Genomic DNA, 12646 nt, shown 5'->3' with positions numbered 1-12646 from the left:
CACGCTGCGCTTTGGTCCGCTTCTCTTCCTCCCGCAGACGATCGCCGTTACACACGCCTTGACCTTATATACTGTATCTCTGTTTTTTCTTTATATTTTGGTTAGGTCAGGGTGTGACTAGAGTGGGTATTCTAGTTTTGTTAATCTAGGGTTAGTTTTGTTCATCTAGGGTTAGTTTTGTTCTTCTAGGGTTTTTGTATTTCTATGTCGGCCTGATATGGTTCCCAATCAGAGACAGCTGTTTATCGTTGTCTCTGATTGGGGATCATATTTAGGTAGCCCTTTTTCCTACTTTCTGGTGTGGGATCTTGTCTACAGTTAGGTGCCTGTGTGCACACTAGTAGCGTCACGGTTCATTTGGTTGTTGTTGGGTGAGTTTCAGTTCATTAAAAATATATGGAACTCTATTCACGCTGTACCTTGGTCTCATCATTATGAAGATCGTGACACCTGATCATTAGATCACTGACCCACCTCATGGCACATTTTGGAATCACCCACCCATGACCACCTTGCCAAATTTTGGAGAGTAAAAAACATCCCAGAGTTTGTTGACGTTGGTGTCATTTGACAGTGGATAATGGTTGCCATGCAGTAGATGGTAGTCCCATGCAGGATGTCCAGACCGGGAGGTTCTCACCATCTGTGAGGAGGCTCTAAGCCATGTGCCGCCCTGCAGATGAAGCCCATGCTGATAAACCCTGGCAGATGCCACTTTGGTGGGCACCACAGCAAAACCTACCCCAATCCAACCAATACCTAAATGATGCAGATGATGAAGCTAATTTTCTGACTCTGTTTTTGCCATAACATGTTTTTCCATAAATTGGCTCATGAGGATTACTGTAAGACCAGGCAAGATGTTAATTATATAAGCCTCAATACCTTAGAATCCCTTTATCCTTACAAACCCACTCCAACACATCTGAAGTTGAAATCTAAGGCTCCTCACAGTGAGCCAGGCCTCATAAAAGCCCCATCTGCCTCCCACCTCTTCCTAATAGCCTTCAACCACCAATATCAACTGAAGTCTCCCCGTTGATAGATGGTTTGTTGTGGAGAAAGCTAAAATCCTTTGCAATTTACCAGTCCCAAATAATGAGTAGAGAAATACATTAATTTAGCCTGGGGCTTACAGCTCAAACATCTGGCACAGTTGGCAGGCTAGCCATGGCCAGCATTGTTGGAAGGCTTTCTATTGAAGGTCCAGATGCAGAGAGAATTGGTACAAATTATACAGATGGAAGTGCTGGAACTGATGATCCAGTGGGCAGAGCAGGCACTGTTGGCAAAGGTAGCTTGTCTCCAACAGCTGGCGCAGGTTAGGCATTCCTGGGAATTCATTCCACAAGGCAAATGTTCACACTGGCTGAGGTTGTGGCTATGGCACACACTTGCTCACACACTTGCTCACACACTTGGTCACACACTTGCTCACACACACACACACAAATCCCCGAGCTGACAAGGTACAAATCTGTCGTTCTTCCCCTGAACAGGCAGTTAACCCACTGTTCCTAGGCCGTCATTGAAAATAAGAATTTGTTCTTAACTGACTAGCCTAGTTAAATAAAGAAAAAAGAAAATAGGTAGGCCTATAATCAGTTAGAGTGCAGGAGGAGACCTCACATGCACATTTTTATTTTATTTTTTATTTTACCTTTATTTAACCAGGTAGGCAAGTTGAGAACAAGTTCTCATTTACAATTGCGACCTGGCCAAGATAAAGCAAAGCAGTTCGACAGATACAACAACACAGAGTTACACATGGAGTAAAACAAACATACAGTCAATAATAAAGTATAAACAAGTCTATATACAATGTGAGCAAATGAGGTGAGAAGGGAGGTAAAGGCAAAAAAAGGCCTTGGTGGCAAGGTAAATACAATATAGCAAGTAAAACACTGGAATGGTAGTTTTGCAATGGAAGAATGTGCAAAGTAGAAATAAAAATAATGGGGTGCAAAGGAGCAAAATAAATAAATAAATTAAATACAGTTGGGAAAGAGGTAGTTGATAGGGCTAAATTATATGTGGGCTATGTACAGGTGCAGTAATCTGTGAGCTGCTCTGACAGTTGGTGCTTAAAGCTAGTGAGGGAGATAAGTGTTTCCAGTTTCAGAGATTTTTGTAGTTCGTTCCAGTCATTGGCAGCAGAGAACTGGAAAGAGAGGCGGCCAAAGAAAGAATTGGTTTTGGGGGTGACTAGAGAGATATACCTGCTGGAGCGTGTGCTACAGGTGGGAGATGCTATGGTGACCAGCGAGCTGAGATAAGGGGGGACTTTACCTAGCAGGGTAAAGCACATCACTGCTGCCCTATACTTAATGCGTTTGAGTCAATCAAATGTGTTGTGACAAGGTAGGGATGGTATACAGAAGATAGCCCAATTTAATAAAAGACCAAGTCCATATTATGGCAAGAACAGCTCAAATAAGCAAAGAGAAACAACACTCCATCAATACATTAAGACATGAAGGTCAGTCCATGTGGAAATTTTCAAGAACATGGAGTAAAACAAACATACAGTCAATAATAAAGTATAAACAAGTCTATATACAATGTGAGCAAATGAGGTGAGAAGGGAGGTAAAGGCAAAAAAAGGCCTTGGTGGCAAGGTAAATACAATATAGCAAGTAAAACACTGGAATGGTAGTTTTGCAATGGAAGAATGTGCAAAGTAGAAATAAAAATAATGGGGTGCAAAGGAGCAAAATAAATAAATAAATTAAATACAGTTGGGAAAGAGGTAGTTGATAGGGCTAAATTATATGTGGGCTATGTACAGGTGCAGTAATCTGTGAGCTGCTCTGACAGTTGGTGCTTAAAGCTAGTGAGGGAGATAAGTGTTTCCAGTTTCAGAGATTTTTGTAGTTCGTTCCAGTCATTGGCAGCAGAGAACTGGAAAGAGAGGCGGCCAAAGAAAGAATTGGTTTTGGGGGTGACTAGAGAGATATACCTGCTGGAGCGTGTGCTACAGGTGGGAGATGCTATGGTGACCAGCGAGCTGAGATAAGGGGGGACTTTACCTAGCAGGGTAAAGCACATCACTGCTGCCCTATACTTAATGCGTTTGAGTCAATCAAATGTGTTGTGACAAGGTAGGGATGGTATACAGAAGATAGCCCAATTTAATAAAAGACCAAGTCCATATTATGGCAAGAACAGCTCAAATAAGCAAAGAGAAACAACACTCCATCAATACATTAAGACATGAAGGTCAGTCCATGTGGAAATTTTCAAGAACTTTGAAAGTTTCTTCAAGTGCCGTTGCAAAAACCATCAAGAGTTATGATGAAACTGGCTCTCGTGAGGACCGCCACAGGAAAGGAAGACTCAGAGTTACCACTGCTGCAGAGGACACCTTCATTAGAGTTACCAGCCTCAGAAATTACAGCCCAAATAAATGCTTCACAGATTTCAAGTAACAGACACATCTCAACATCAACTGTTCAGAGGAGACTGCATGAATCAGGCCTTCATGGTTGAGTTGCTGCAAAGAAACCACTACAAAACACCAGCAATGGACATAAGACCGGTGGAAATCTGTCCTTTGGTCTGGAGTCCAAATTGGAGATTTTTGGTTCCATCTGCCATGGGTGAACGGATGATCTCCACATGTGTATTTCCTACCATAAAGCATTGAGGAGGTGTAATGATGTGGGGGTGCATTGCTGGTGACCCTGTCTGTGATTTATTTAGAATTCAATGCACACTTAACAAGCATGGCTACCACAGCATTCTGCAGCGATACATCATCCCATCTGGTTTGGGGATTATGGGACTATCATTTGTTTTTCAACTGGACAATGACCCAAAACACACCTCCAGGCTGTGTATGGGCTATTTTACCAAGAAGGGGAGTGATGGAGTGCTGCATCAGATGACCTGGACTCCACAATCCCCCAGCCTCAATTAAATTGAGATGGTTTGGGATGAGTCGGACCGCAGAGTGAAGGAAAAGCAGCCAACAAGTCCTCAGCATATGTGGGAACTCCTTCAAGACTGTTGGCAAAGCATTCCAGGTGAAGCTGGTTCAGAGAAAGCAAAGAGTGTGCAAGACTGTCATCAAGGCAAAGGGTGGCTACTTTGAAGAATCTCAAATAAAAAATATATTTTGTTTTTGTATTTGTTTAACACTTGTTTGGTTACTACATGATTCCATATGTGTTATTTCATAGTTTTGATGTCTTCACTATTATTCAACAACCTAGAAAATAGTCAACATAAATAAAAACCCTTGAATGAGAGGGTGTTCTAAAGCTTTTGACCAGAAGTGTTTATACTGTATTCTACTACAATTCTACTGTATGTTAGTCTATGCCACTCTGACATTGCTCATCCAAATATTTATATGTTCTTAATTCCATTCCTTTACTGTAGATTGTGTGTTGTTAGATATTACTTGTTAAATATTGCTGCACTGTTGGAGCTAGAAACACAAGCATTTCACTACACCTGCAATAACCTCTGCTAAACACATGTATGTGACATATACCCTGACCCTCAACACTGGGGCACCACTAGGGTGCGTGCTCAGCTCCCCCCTGTACTCCCTGTTCACCCACGACTGCGTGGCCATGCACGCCTCCAACTCAACCATCAAGTTTGCAGACGACACAGTAATAGGCTTGATTACCAACAACGCCGAGACAGCCTACAGGGAGGAGGTGAGGGCACTCGAAGTGTGGTGTCAGAAAAACAACCTCTCACTAAACTTCAACAAAACAAAGGAGATGATCGTGGACTTCAGGAAACAGCAGAGGAAAGTTTTAAGGAAAGTTTTAAGTTCCTCGACGTACACATCACAGACAAACTGAAAAAGGTGCAACAGCGCCTCTTCAACCTCAGGAGGCTGAGGAAATTTGGCTTGTCATCCAATACCCTGATAAATTTTTACAGATCCACAATCGAGAGCATCCTTTCAGGCTATATCACAGCCTGGTATGGCAACTGCACCGCCCTCAACCGCAAGGCTCTCCAGAGGGTGGTGCGGTCTGCACAACGCATCACCGGGGCAAACTACCGGCCCTCCATGACACCTACAGCACCCGATGTCATAGGAAGACCAAAAAGATCATCAAGGACAACAACCACCCGATTCACTGCCTGTTCACACCGCTACCATCCAGAAGGCAAGGTCAGTACAGGTGCATCAAAGCTGGGACTGAGAGACTGAAAAACAGCGTCTATCTCAAGTTCATCAGACTGCTAAACAGAAATCATTAACTCAGAGAAGCTGCTGCCTACATTGAGACCCAATCACTGGCAACTCTAATAAATGGATCACTAGTCACTTTAAACAATGCCACTTTAAATAATGCCACTATAATAATGTTTTCATATCTTACATTACTCATATCACATGTATATACTGTATTTTTTATCATCTATTGCACCTTGCCTATGCTGCTCGGTCATATACTTTTATGCACATATTCTCATTCACCCCTTTAAATTTGTGTGTATTAGGTAGTTGTTGGGGAATTGTTAGATTACTTGTTAGATATTGCTGCACTGTCGGAACTACAAGCACAAGCATTTCTCTACACTCGCATTAACATCTGCTAACCATGTGTATGTGACCAATAAAATTGGATTTGATTTGAATACAATTGTATTTTATGTGACAGATTGGTAAGAGCAAAAGTTACTCCTACACAGCTTTCCCTCTTATTTGGCACCATTCCCATAGGACTACTACTGGAAAGCTGTTTTGATTTGGGATTCATCCGTTGTGGCACCACATTACTGTGTATAGAAGCTACTCAATGGGGTACGATTAGTCTTAGACACAGTAATCATGAGTGAGTGAGTGACTGCGTGAGTGACTGCGTAAGTGAGTGAGTGAGTAAGTGAGCGATTGACCGACTGACTGAACTAAAAGAAGATGGCCCAGAAGTATGTGTCTGTGGTGGCTAGGCAGCTCAGACAGACAGAGCTGTGCAGTACTGGTCCCTGCCCACTGATGGACATCAGGAAGCCTAATTGGTTAATGGCTCCTATAAGCCAAGAGGTAGTCATCCAGCATCCTCCTGCAATGTGAGAGCTGCCGCCTGCTTTGTCAATGGACATTTTCATCTGTTGGTCAACTTCCTCAGAGTAATGCAGTGTCTGAAGTTATAACTCTGAGGTAAAATATTCTCTCCTCCAATACCGCTTTTGAAGATATTGAGAGCTGCAAATTCACAGGGTACTTTTGTGATATTAAGTTAGGACTGTGAAATGTTGAACCTTTAAACAAACCGTTCCTGCTGCCTTACTTCTTTCATGACTAGAATTTGCAAACACCTGGTTGTTTTGCACTGTCATATAAACGGAGCACTGATGCCACTTTAACGTTTCTAAAGGGCCCCCAGGGCCTACATTTGGCATGGGACACTGAACCCTGTCCAAATGTCGGAATTAGACAACAGCTGTGTGAGGAAATTAGCTCGGAGGCTAACATTTGTAATACCTTCATACTTAGGAGGAAGAGAAACCAAAACACACATCACAAATACATGATTAGATGGGGTTTATCAACAAGACCGATGTAATCTTACAGTAAATCAAACTGCAAAGCCGGCTTCCATTACAGAGTTAAACATTGTCGTAAAGCTCACCAGCACCAAACTGTGTCGTCATGAGAAATGCTTAATTGACAAACATAAATCCAAAACCAATTTTTTTGATATGTAAGATGATCCACGCCATCTGTTGATAAACAAGTTAAGCACCCAGTTGTCTCCTGATGCCTACACACCAGAGAACCCCCCCCCCCCCCCCCAGGCTCCCACCTCCCTAAACAGATGCTGCACCTCGAGAGGCTCTCTCTGGGCTCTGGGAGACAGCAGCTGTTCCCCTGGCCCAATAAGATGAGTGCATTTGAAATTGATAGATCATTATTTATTTACACTGCAATATTGTGTTGGTGTTGTTGTTGGTGGAGCTAATAAATTCTCCAAGCCATTCTTCCTACGCTCTCCTAGCTCAGCATTATTGGTTACCTCAACATTCCTTTCAGGTTATTTTAGGGTTAGGATTAGCAGTTCCCTGTCTATTTCTATACACTTCCCATCGTAATTAAACCATCCTTGTATTTTTACAATAAGCAGTCCCTCAACATCCATCCATTGTACAAAACTTCATAGGCATTGTAATAACCCTCGTGTCATAGGTGACACGAGTCGACTTTTCTCTCTACTTGGGGGGTTTTCATGATCTGGTTTCATTCTAGACACGCTCCCCCTCAACTGTGAAGGAAGGGCTCCATGTTGGTGCAATAAGGAAGGGCTCCATGTTGGTGCAATAAGGAAGGGCTCCATGTTGGTGCAATAAGGAAGGGCTCCATGTTGGTGCAATAAGGAAGGGCTCCATGTTGGTGCAATAAGGAAGGGCTCCATGTTGGTGCAATAAGGAAGGGCTCCATGTTGGTGCAATAAGGAAGGGCTCCATGTTGGTTTATTAAAGAAGGGCTCCATGTTGGTGCAATAAAGAAGGGCACCATGTTGGTGCAATAAAGAAGGGCTCCATGTTGGTGCAATAAAGAAGGGCTCCATGTTGGTTTAATAAAGAAGGGCTCCATGTTGGTGCAATAAAGAAGGGATCCATGTTGGTTTAATAAAGAAGGGCTCCATGTTGGTTTAATAAAGAAGGGCTCCATGTTGGTTTAATAAAGAAGGGCTCCATGTTGGTGCAATAAGGAAGGGCACCATGTTGGTGCAATTAGGAAGGGCTCCATGTTGGTGCAATAAGGAAGGGCTCCATGTTGGTGCAATAAGGAAGGGCTCCATGTTGGTGCAATAAGGAAGGGCTCCATGTTGGTGCAATAAGGAAGGGCTCCATGTTGGTTTATTAAAGAAGGGCTCCATGTTGGTGCAATAAAGAAGGGCTCCATGTTGGTTTAATAAAGAAGGGCTCCATGTTGGTGCAATAAAGAAGGGCTCCATGTTGGTTTAATAAAGAAGGGCTCCATGTTGGTTTAATAAAGAAGGGCTCCATGTTGGTTTAATAAAGAAGGGCTCCATGTTGGTGCAATAAAGAAGGGCTCCATGTTGGTGCAATAAAGAAGGGCTCCATGTTGGTTTAATAAAGAAGGGCTCCATGTTGGTGCAATAAAGAAGGGCTCCATGTTGGTTTATTAAAGAAGGGCTCCATGTTGGTGCAATAAAGAAGGGCTCCATGTTGGTTTAATAAAGAAGGGCTCCATGTTGGTGCAATAAAGAAGGGCTCCATGTTGGGGCAATAAGGAAGGGCTCTATGTTGGCGCAATAAGGAAGGGCTCCATGTTGGGGCAATAAGGAAGGGCTCTATGTTGGCGCAATAAGGAAGGGCTCCATGTTGGTGCAATAAGGAAGGGCTCCATGTTGGGGCAATAAGGAAGGGCTCCATGTTGGGGCAATAAGGAAGGGCTCCATGTTGGGGCAATAAGGAAGGGCTCCATGTTGGGGCAATATTTGGAAATATTTAGGACTAACATCATTCCAAAACTAACTGCAGCTCTTTGTTAAGCGTTACAGTCATTTCAGTCGCTGTAGTAGCTGACGTGCATAGCGTTGAGTCATCCGCATACATAGACACATTGGCCTTACTCAAAGCCAGTGGCATGTCGTTGGTCCTGTGTGTGACCCCCACAGGACCAAACTGAAGAGGCACATGCCCCTGTGTTCCCCACAGGACCAATCTGAAGATGCACATGCCCCCTGTGCCCCCTTGGGCATGATGCCTCTGCTGCCCGCATGTATTATCCTGTTTTCCATTGTTGAGCTGTAACCTTAATTTATGGCCCTGCACTTCCTAGTAGCCGCTTCCTTATTTCCCCAACATGGAGCCCTTCCTTATTGCGCCATCATGGAGCCCTTCCTTATTGCACCAACATGGAGCCCTTCCTTATTGCACTTTAAATCCATTTGACCAAATTTATATCAGCATGTTAAATGTGCAAAGCTACAGGACTGTTTTGCTAGCACAGACTGGAATATGTTCCGGGATTCCTCAGATGGCATTGAGGAGTACACCACATCTGTCATTGGCTTCATCAATAACTGCATCGATGACGTTGTCCCCAGAGTGACCGTACATATATATGTTGAGGATCAGCGTGGGGTATGTGTTGTTACCTACCCTTACCACCTGGGGGTGGACCTTCAGGAAGTCCAGGATCCAGTTGAAGAGGGAGGTGTTTAGTCCCAGGATCCTTAGCTTAGTGATGAGCTTTGTGGACACTATGGTGTTGAACGCTGAGCTGTAGTCAGTGAACAGCATTCTCACAAAGGTGTTCCTTTTGTCCAGGTGGGAAAGGGCAGTGTGAGGTGCGATTGAGATGGACTCATCTGTGGATCTGTCGCAGCGGTATGCGAATTGGAGTGGGTCTAGGGATGATGGTGTTGATGTGTGCCATGAACAGCCTTTCAAAGCACTTCATGGCTACTGAAGTGAGTGCTACTGGGTGGTAGTCATTTAGGCAGGTTACCTTCGCTTTCTTGGGCACAGGGACTATGTTGGTCTGCATGTAGGTATCACAGACTCGGTCATGGAATGTGAAGACACTTGCTAGTTGGTCCGCGCATGCTCTGAGTACACGTCCTGGTAATCTGTCTGGTCCCGCGGCCTTGTGAATGTTGACCTGTTTAAAGGTCTTGCTCACATTGGTTACAAAGAGCGTGATCACACAGTTGTCCGAAATGACTGCTTTAAAACAACCATTGTAATGTGTGTGTACCTCCTGTGTGTGTAACTCTTGTGAGGCTGCCTTATTCCCCTCTGACCGAGGGCGAAGTCGTTGAGTCACAGACCAGCAAAAATGGTGAGTTGTCTGTTACAGAACTCATAGGGCACAAAGGTTTTCATGTGTGTCGTTATTGAGGACATGGAGGGGGATTTTGTGTACTCTGTTGAAAAGGCCTTCTTACAGACATTGCTTAAAAATGTATTTTACTTTCTTGTTTTGTTTTGTTTAGAATGGCAAATGAAGCTATAAGACAATCCAAACATAACTTCTATATAACAGACATTCTCTGTTGGCATCTGTAATGTAAAGAAACCAAACAAGTGTAAAAGAAAAAATGTACAAGATGTGTACAAGACCTTATAGAGAACACTGACATGTAATTTACATTTACAAACAAATCAATAATATTTTTGGCATAATTGAATCATTTCTCATCATAAAAAAATGTATGTTGAATATGTGACTACTACAGTGGGCATCAATCACTATTAAAGATGTTCTGCCTGTACTGTGACAGTCAGAGAGATGTGGAGCCCAAACATGGAATCCACAGTGACCCCAAGAGGAAGGAATGCAGAAGGAGAGGCTGGTGTATAGTATATCACTGTAGAGACAGGCCTCTCTCTCGCTCTCTCTCTCTCTCTCTCTCTCTCTCTCTCTCTCTCAAAATGCAGAGAAATTAATTTGCTGCTGTATGTAAATATCCAACCTTATATTGACACAGATACAAAGATAATAAATTATTTATTTCCAATAATATAATTGCAAAGAAATGCAATGCATTTGTGGAATGTTTAATTGTCACATACATCATGTTGCTCAAAATTAAACTGGTGCATTTTCATCCTTTATATTGTTAGGATGAAAATTACTTTTCTCAATGTCCTTCACTGCTAAATGAAAAGGCATCTCTAAATGGGCAACATTTAGAAATCATATTTGACATTGGTTTTGAACAAAGACCTGCAGAAAGTACAATTTCAAAGATCTCTGTTTTTGGCACAAGTCTGTTCCAGCCCAGCATCTGTTGACTCAAAAATAATTTGGGGATCAAAAGGAGTTTTAAAGTAAAAATGTTTATGTAAATCACAGGGGCTTCTGAGCGATGGAGGAGCACAACACATTGGCGTCAGGTTTCAAACAGTGCTGTTGATAGCATCTGGATTGTACTGTACCTCTGACAATAATACACATTTCAGAAGTGAAAAAGTGAAACCTAAGTATCAATAAGATCATTCATGTTAAGCCATGCTTCCATAATTGAAGCATTTATCAAAATAAATAGTAGGTTTTTTAAAACATTGTTCAAATATGGAATAACTTTTTCAAAATATGTAGTGGGCATTTTCTCAATACCTGCTTGTTTTCAAAAATCTTCAGAAGATTTTATTCGGAAGCAGTTATTCAAATTGGGTACATAGACATATCATCACATAATTTGATGTGATAATTACTCAGAGCTTTCCTATAATCAGAGAGAGCAACTACTGGATTGTAATCTGTTACAAACAATGCTGCTAACATTCACTCATTTGTCACATAATGAGGCCATTATGTGCATTTAAAGATGTAATGTATTTTTGATTAAATACTGTGAATCATTACTGTGTTTTGAACTCTATTAGTAACACCAATTAGTTTACTGGGACGAATTTAGGAATGTAAATGACCAGACTGGATTTCCACTACAACCTCAACACAAGCAACCTGTTATTTGGTATTTATGTACATGTGGAGCATCTGTAAGACATAACATCATTCCACTTCGAAAATTCATGAAATACCTCTCAATAGGCCCATGTTAACTTTGGGGCCCCTATATCTTTGTTCCTGTGATTGTAGTCACAAACGGATTCTCTTGTTCTCCAGATTTACGGTCCTGCATGTGTGATCACTGCCCTGGCACTCCGTGCAACTTTTTACGTTGCTTACAAAACTGGATGCTCTAATGAAATGTCTCGAAATTGACTGAAGTTTGAACCTCCATATTATAATACAGTATATAATGTTTTATAACGTGTTTATCACCTATAAGGTTCTCACCAAGTCTTAGAATATCTTGCCTATAAGATATAACCTAAACTCACATCAAAGGAGACATGCAACTTCAGCATAATGTTGCTCGTCTTTAAATGAAGTTATAGTGTTGTACAATATAACATATATTACAAATAAAAATACAAAGTAGCCTATTCGTTTTTAATTACATTAGGCTAACGCTTATTGACGTGAGAGTGGACGTATTCGACATCAAATCAAGACATGGTTATTGTATGTCCCTGAGACACACTGTAATAAACAGAGACTTGGGCCATTAATTTTATCGATAGTGAATGAACCTGCTGATAGTTTAGCATAGTTTAGCCGACAAAACTCAACTCCGTGATTTACTATGCGAGTCGACTGCATCTAGCGTGGGCGGAAGGGTAATACGACATCACATACAATTAAGTTCAGATGTATTTTTTTAAGCTACTGATTTCAGGTAGCTTTTCTTTGGTTGCTGACATCAGTAGTTTTTTTAAATGAAAAAGTACATTTTATGTGATGGCGGAGCTCCAGTCCGCACACGCTAGTCACCGCACAACTCCAACGTAAATCATAAAGTTGAGTTTAGTCGGCTAAGCATTGCCTAATGATAGGACTATAGACATAGGACTACTATGATAGGCTAACCTATTCATCATGACATTATGCATAAACTATTTAATATCCTTGCAAAATCTATAGGCTATCCCATGGCAATAGGAAAATTACTAAAGTCAGAAAAAATTGCCTAGAAAGAAAATAACTTTATTCAAACCAATGAATGAACAATTGATTGTGCTACCTTGATGCATTCTGCTCGCTTCCAACGGAGTTATTTTACGCGTGAATTGCCTTATATTCGCATACCTTTTCGTTGCAGTCCTCATTTTGTACCCGGTGACAAAA

General features: G+C 41.9%; 1 long non-coding RNA gene across 1 annotated transcript in view; it reads left to right on the top strand.

Moving 5' to 3' along the window:
* The window catches only part of LOC149972614 (uncharacterized), a 337364-nt gene that overhangs the window by 74258 nt on the left and 250460 nt on the right, over positions 1-12646 (top strand). The window lies entirely within an intron of this gene.

This window comes from Oncorhynchus mykiss, chromosome 23 (genome assembly GCF_057628025.1).
Source record: "Oncorhynchus mykiss isolate SJ-2025 chromosome 23, ASM5762802v1, whole genome shotgun sequence".
NCBI classification, from domain to species: Eukaryota; Metazoa; Chordata; class Actinopteri; order Salmoniformes; family Salmonidae; genus Oncorhynchus; species Oncorhynchus mykiss.
The sequence above is the reverse complement of the archived record's forward strand: the minus strand, read 5'-3'. Positions and strand labels throughout refer to the sequence as shown.